The sequence below is a fragment of the Capsicum annuum genome, chromosome 12, assembly GCF_002878395.1.
Source record: "Capsicum annuum cultivar UCD-10X-F1 chromosome 12, UCD10Xv1.1, whole genome shotgun sequence".
NCBI classification, from domain to species: domain Eukaryota; kingdom Viridiplantae; phylum Streptophyta; class Magnoliopsida; order Solanales; family Solanaceae; genus Capsicum; species Capsicum annuum.
The window spans coordinates 219,224,575-219,231,404 of record NC_061122.1 but is presented as its reverse complement, the minus strand read 5'-3'; the positions used below and the strand labels follow the sequence as shown (position 1 = coordinate 219,231,404).

General features: G+C 31.6%; 1 pseudogene; it reads left to right on the top strand.

Annotated features, from left to right (window-relative positions):
- The first annotated feature begins 445 nt into the window (after positions 1-445).
- On the top strand, positions 446-1,947 carry LOC124889754 (annotated as a pseudogene).
- Positions 1,948-6,830: the final 4,883 nt, after the last annotated feature.

Sequence of the window (6,830 nt, the reverse complement as noted above, 5' to 3'; positions counted from 1 at the left end):
AGTTATCTGTTAGGTTTTGGGTGTGACAGGAGCTGTATTTTGTTGTTCGAAACATATTAGTAATCTGATGAAACAGATTATTTATCTGTTGAAACAGATTACTAATCTGGTGTAATAGAATACCCATCTATTCGATTCATAATCATATTACGGTTACCTAGAACCCTTAAACATGAATCCAACATGAGTCTATTGTTACAACAGAACATTTATCTGGTGCCGCAGATAATGGATCTGTTTAAACAGATTGCTCTTGTATTGCATTCATGTTCGCTTGCAAACTATTGTTAAAAAAACAACACACTAGCAGTTACCCAGATTCAACGAAAAAGCATAATCTGACTTACCAAAGTCTCCTCTCAAGTAAATTCCAAAGTTGAAAGTGACGAAACAAAATTTGAGATAAGAATTTGGTCAAAGAGCAGCAGCTGGGGTAACAACAGCAATGGTCAACAAGAAGAATATGAAGTTCATAATAAGGTATAAGATGATGATAATGAATTAGAAGATGATGAATAAAGCAGCAGCAACAATGGACAACAAATATCGCGAAGAGAAAGAAAATAACAACGGATGAGGAGAGAGAAAAAGACGATTTTTTTTCCTTCGTTCCCCGTTATATATTAACTAACATTTGAATCAAAGTGTAAATTTAAAAACATGTGGGTTATTTTGAAAATTTCCAAATTTTCTTAAACCATAATGAAGTAATTGTCACCTCTACTCAATTATTAAGACTTGTGTCACCTACACCTCATTTTAAAACTCTTTTGTCATGGCCCAAACCCCCATTGACTAAAGTTTTCCTTTATATATATATATATTGATTGATTGGTCACACGTGTATTTTTTCCAAAATTCAACTAGAACGAAACATTATTTGCAAAATCCTTTCCTTATATCTTTCCTACTACTTTATCACTAAATTATTCTTGTTTCTTTGTTCCAAAATTCCCAAAAGGCATTTCAAGAGTATTTGCACTTGCACCTATTTTATTTTCCCCCTTGGTTCTTTTCACTTGCATTGTTTAGAGGCATTTTGTCTTTCTTTAATACTTGGATTACTTCTTTCAAACTCATTGTCCTATATTTCAATAGAGGTCCTCTTTCACTTTGCAAAAATCCCATTGACTTTGTACTTATTTCCATTTGTCCACTCAAAATTTCGAGGGAGGTCCGTCAGATTTCCAATGAAAAGTCCGTCAGAAAAGGTTCCGACAAGACAAATTTTGACAGAAAAATTCGTTCGTTGGAAATATGATATTTCGATGAGAAGTCGAGCGAAAAAGCTAAAAATGAGACAGTTTAATTTCTGACGGGTCTCCCTCTAAAATTTCTGTAGTACTATATACAAAAGGTGTGAGATGGAGGAGATTTTTGAGCAGCCGTATATAGCGATGTCTTTTCAAGATCTCTGGGAAAGGAGATGGAATCGGTACGAATCAAATCAAAGATGTTAAGGTTAACTATTTATGACCCAGCTAATGAAGCTCTGAGGAAGTTTTTGCGTAAAAATACAGCAAGAATATTGGCTATTGTGAGTATATCTGTGGTATCAGCTATAATGCATGGACTAATGTTTTTCTATATTACATGTGGTTTATGTTTAAAACCTACATGTGAAGTGATGTGGTTTTTTGTATTGCAAGGAATTTGCATCTCTTGTGAAAAGGTTTTCCAAGCAAAGAATTGGGTAATTATGGATGCAAGAGTTTCAATATTATTGAAACGTATTCTCGTTCTACTTTTTGTTAGTTTTGCCGGGAAGGAAAAAATACAAGTGAAGTCACCAAATAATGGTATTAGGATTTGCCCTGAATTTTCTATGTTATCTGATTTTCTATCATAATTAGAATTATTTGGAAAAAATTTTCGTTGTTGAAAAAGATTTTTTTTCCTATTAGGTTTCTTCTTTCTACATAAGATCTCTCTTCTTAAGTTATAACACAACAACATTTATAATATAGAATCTTGTTTAGGAGGAAATTTTTTCAAATAGATTTAATATTTTATGTTAGATTTTCAATATGTAGGTCTCTAGATCAAATCATATCAATAATATTGTGTTTTTAGTTTAGTTTTTCTTTGCTATCTAAATTTTTATCTCCATGATTTACAATTTTAAGCTTCCGTACTCGATTTCGAACCCATCAAAGTAGAGTGGTGATTTCTGAGTTGCCTTGCGTGGTGCACCAACCACATGATGAGTTACTATCTTCGATGTAAGGGTGTCAAACAGGCTGGTTTTAACCGGTCTGCACCGGCCCACTAAAGGAAACCAGACCGGTTTGATCCGGCCTGATAATCCCAAGGGCTTTAAGGGCCCGGGTCCCGGTCCGGTTGGGTTTTGAATTTGAGCCCGATTAACCCGGACCGGACTCAACCCGGTTAGGGCCCGCCAGTTAACCGACTCGGCCCGGCCCGGATAAGCCCATTTAATTTTATTTTTTTAAAGATTTTGGAAAATTGGGCCAAACTACCCGTTGGCCAACCGGCTAGTTTGGGCCCAAATATAAAAAAAAAAAAAAGTTTTTTTTATTTAAAATTATTTTTTAATCCCAAAAAAATTTCTATAAATACCCTACACTTTCAAATCATTTTCCACACAATATTTCATTCTCTCAAGTCTCAAATCTCATTCTCTCTCAAATCTCATTTCTCAATTCTCAAATATTCTATATATTTAATTTCTATAGTGCTCACTTTAATTTTTTTAATTTTGCGATTACTGAGTATGAGTGGAAGTTTCTAAAGTTGCAACCTTCGGATACTTTCAAAATTTGGTATTGTCGTTCCATCTCTTACTTTTAATTTATAATTAGTGTATTAATTGTTGAATATTTATTTTTATTACTTTTTGTGTATTTTGAATATTTTTTAGTTTGATCTATACTATGAATAAATTAAGAAACCTCGGTAAAAGTGTCAAAAATTTTTGTCCCGGAAGTGGTAGTGGTAGCAAAAAGCGAATTACTAGCGGTAGAGATACTTCAAGTTCTAGATATACCTGTGTGTCTTCGCCTCCGGTACCACTTAGTCAACCTTTTGAGGAAGAAATAGGTGTAGGTGCTCACGATATGGATTACTTAGAAGTTCAGGAAAATTACGGTATAGAAGAAGAAAATGAAGTAGATGCGATTGATTTAGATGAAGATGATGAAAATATTGGTGAGACACCCGAAGTAGGAAATGCTAACGTTAGATCCGAATCGGTTAATCTCCCTCCCCGTCCTCCCCATGCCCCAAGAGCTCGTAAACAAACTAGTGTTGCATGGAAATTTTTTGAACGTATATCAGATACTGAGGTGCAATGTAATATTTGTCAAAAAATATATAAGCATAAAAGAGGAGGCAAGCAAGGGGGTACGGGTACGTTAATGAGACATTTAGCTGAAGACCACGAAAGAGAGTTAAAAATTGCACAAGGTGGTGAGGCTGTTGGTGGGCCCACACAAACTAGAATGGACCCAACAACCGATCACGTAACGAAGAAGTATAATAAATTGAGGGACCGAAAAGAAATAGCAAAAATGGTAGTTATAGGTTGTTTGCCTTTTAGTTTTCCTTCTTCTGATGTTTTTATTCATTATATTCAAGCAATTTATAATCCTATGTTTAATGGTATTCTTAGAAGTACTTGTCAGTCTGATATTTTTAGACTTCATTCACAATATTGTTTTTATTTATCTACATTATTAAAAAATATTCAATGTAGAATATCCCTAACTTCTGATCTTGGTCGTGCTGTAAATAAAAATGATTATTTAACCGTTACTTGTCACTGAATGGATAGTAATTTTGTGATGCAAAAATGTATTCTTGATTTTTTTATATGATGAAAATCGTAAACATACTGGACAATTTATTGCTGATCGATACATAAAGTTGTAGCATTTTATGGTATCGAAAATAAAATCTTATGTATCGCTTTTGATAACGCTTCTAACAACAAGACTGCTATAACAAAGTTGAAATCTAAGCTATCACCGCCGTTACTTGAAATTTTTCATATTAAGTGTGCATGTCATATATATAATTTAATTGTAAAAGATGGTCTTGAGTTTTTCGAGAGTTATATTGAAAAAATTCGTCTTGCTGTTGGTTTTATACAAGGAAATAATCATAGATCGAGAATTAAAGAATTTAAAGTTAAATGTCAAGAAAATAGACTTGCACCAATATTGATGTCTGAGGAAATTGATATTAGATGGAATTCTACGTATGATTTTTTAAAAACTTGTTATAAATATAGAGTTCCTATTACATTAGCCTTTAACCAACATTGTGGTTCATTTGCTGATTCTGCCGATTGCATACTACTTGATTCTGATTGGGTTGTAATTAATGATCTTGTTAAGTTTTTGGAAAAAATTTATGTAGCTACGGTTGAATTTTTCGGTGCTTATTATCCTACTGTTTGTAATATTTTGGGATATATAACCGATATTTCTGGTTTTCTCAAAGAATATAAAAATAAAGAAGGTTATAAAAATGTTGTTGGTGCCATGTTTACTAAATTTAAAAAATATTTTTTCCCGATTTCCCCTATTTTCTTGGTTGGTGTTATGCTAAATCCGTACATTAAATACAATACTATGTGTCACTTTAGTACTCTTATTTATCGTAACTTAGAAATAAATACTAATAATGATTCTGAACAAGTACAACCTGATTTGTGGACGGCAACGTCTGCTGCGAATGCTTACATAGATAAATTATATAACCACTATGCTGATTTAGTTGATTTAGCTGTACCGACACATATCAGTCCAACTGTCGCTCCTCATTTTCTTGAGGTGCCATCATTTTCTAAAAGGCCGGCACATTGTAGTTTTCCTGATTCCTTTTATGATTTACCTTGTTGGAACAGTGTTGACAAGGGAGCTTACACATCAACTTATCAGGAAGAGCTTAAGTATTATCTTCGGTCGCCGCCAGAGGATCGCAGAAAACGGATCAACACGTTGGATTGGTGGAGGAATAATGAATCACAATAGCCTGTGCTTTCAAGATTAGCTAGAGATATCTTGAACGTTCCAATGTCAACCATTGCATCAGAGAGCGCCTTTAGTCAGGGACGACAGCAACTTTGAGACAACCGAAACTCGTTGGGAAGCAATGCAATGAATGTTCTAGTTTGCCTCAGAGATTGGATTAGAGCAGAAAGAAGAAATCAAGGAATGGAACCGGAGCTGAATGACGAGCAGAAACTTAAAGAAATTATGACTTCGCAGGAGAACTCAGCAAAATCAAGTCCAATGCATGGGTTTGCCTCCATTAACTCTGACTATCCTATGCAAGTTCCCGTTAATATTAACATGGATGAGTTGGAAAAAACGATGCATAGTTTGTAGATTTTTTATTCATGTAATATTATAAATTTTGGATCAATTTGCAATCAATAAAATTCAACATTCATTAATTAACTATCAAGTATTATTAATTTATTATATTAAGTAGTATATGTTTTGTATATTATTGTATATATCTTCTATACACATGTATATTTAACGTATATATTTAATGTATCCAAGTGTATATGTTTTACAAATTAATATATAACTATATATATATACATATTCTAGTATATATAAATGTATATTGTAGAATAGTATATATTTTATTTAAAGTAGTACAGATATATTGAATGGTGTGTATATATCTTCTATAGACGTATATATTTAACGTATACATGTGTATATGTTTTATAAATTAGTATAATATAACTATCTATATATTGTAATACATATATATTGTAGTATATAGTTTATTTAATTTTAAAGTAGTACATATATTGAATGGTGTGTATATATCTTCTATAGACGTGTATATTTAACGTATACATGTGTATATGTTTTATAAATTAGTATGTAAGTGTATATATATATATATATATATATATATATATATATTTATATATATATATATATACAGTTTATTTAAAGTAGTACATATATATTGAATGGTGCGTATATATGTGTATATATCTTCTATAGACGTATATCTTTAACGTATACAAGTGTATATGTTCTATAAATTAGTATGTAATTATATATATATATATATATATATATATATATATATATATATATATATACATATTGTTGTGTATATAAATGTATATTGTAGTATATATTTTATTTAAAATAGTACATATATATTGAATGGTGCATATATATGTGTATATATCTTCTATAAGCGTATATATTTAACGTATAAATGTGTATATATTTTATAAATTAGTATATAACTATATATATATATTGTAGTGTATATATATGTATATTATACTATTGTAGATTTGTCGTATATGGTTTATTTAAAGTAGTAAGTATAGTCATATATAATTATATATTGAATGATACGTATATATGTATAATTGTTTATATATATTTTAAAAAATATATATTGCATAATTATAGTGTATATAATGTATATTGAAGTGTATATAGTGTATATAATTGTAGTGTATATTGAATTTTTTTTTAAAATGGGTTTGACCGGTTTTTAACCGAGTTTGACCGGATTTAGGTGGGTTTAACCAGGTTGGATTAAGTGGGTCGATTCAGGATTGTTTTCAACATTTTTACTGTTGAATTCGAAACCGACCCATCCCACCTAACCCCAACCCAGACAAAAATCAACCCACAACCCGATTAAACTAAACGAGCCTATTCCGATTTTGCCCAACCCGGCCCACTTGACACCTTTACTTCGATGTGTTATTGGCTTGGTGAGTTGTGATGTCTGACAGTCTGAATTGCCTTGCGTGGTGCATCAACCACATGATGAGTTACCATCTTCGATGTGTCAGTGTTTGTCTAGGTAAA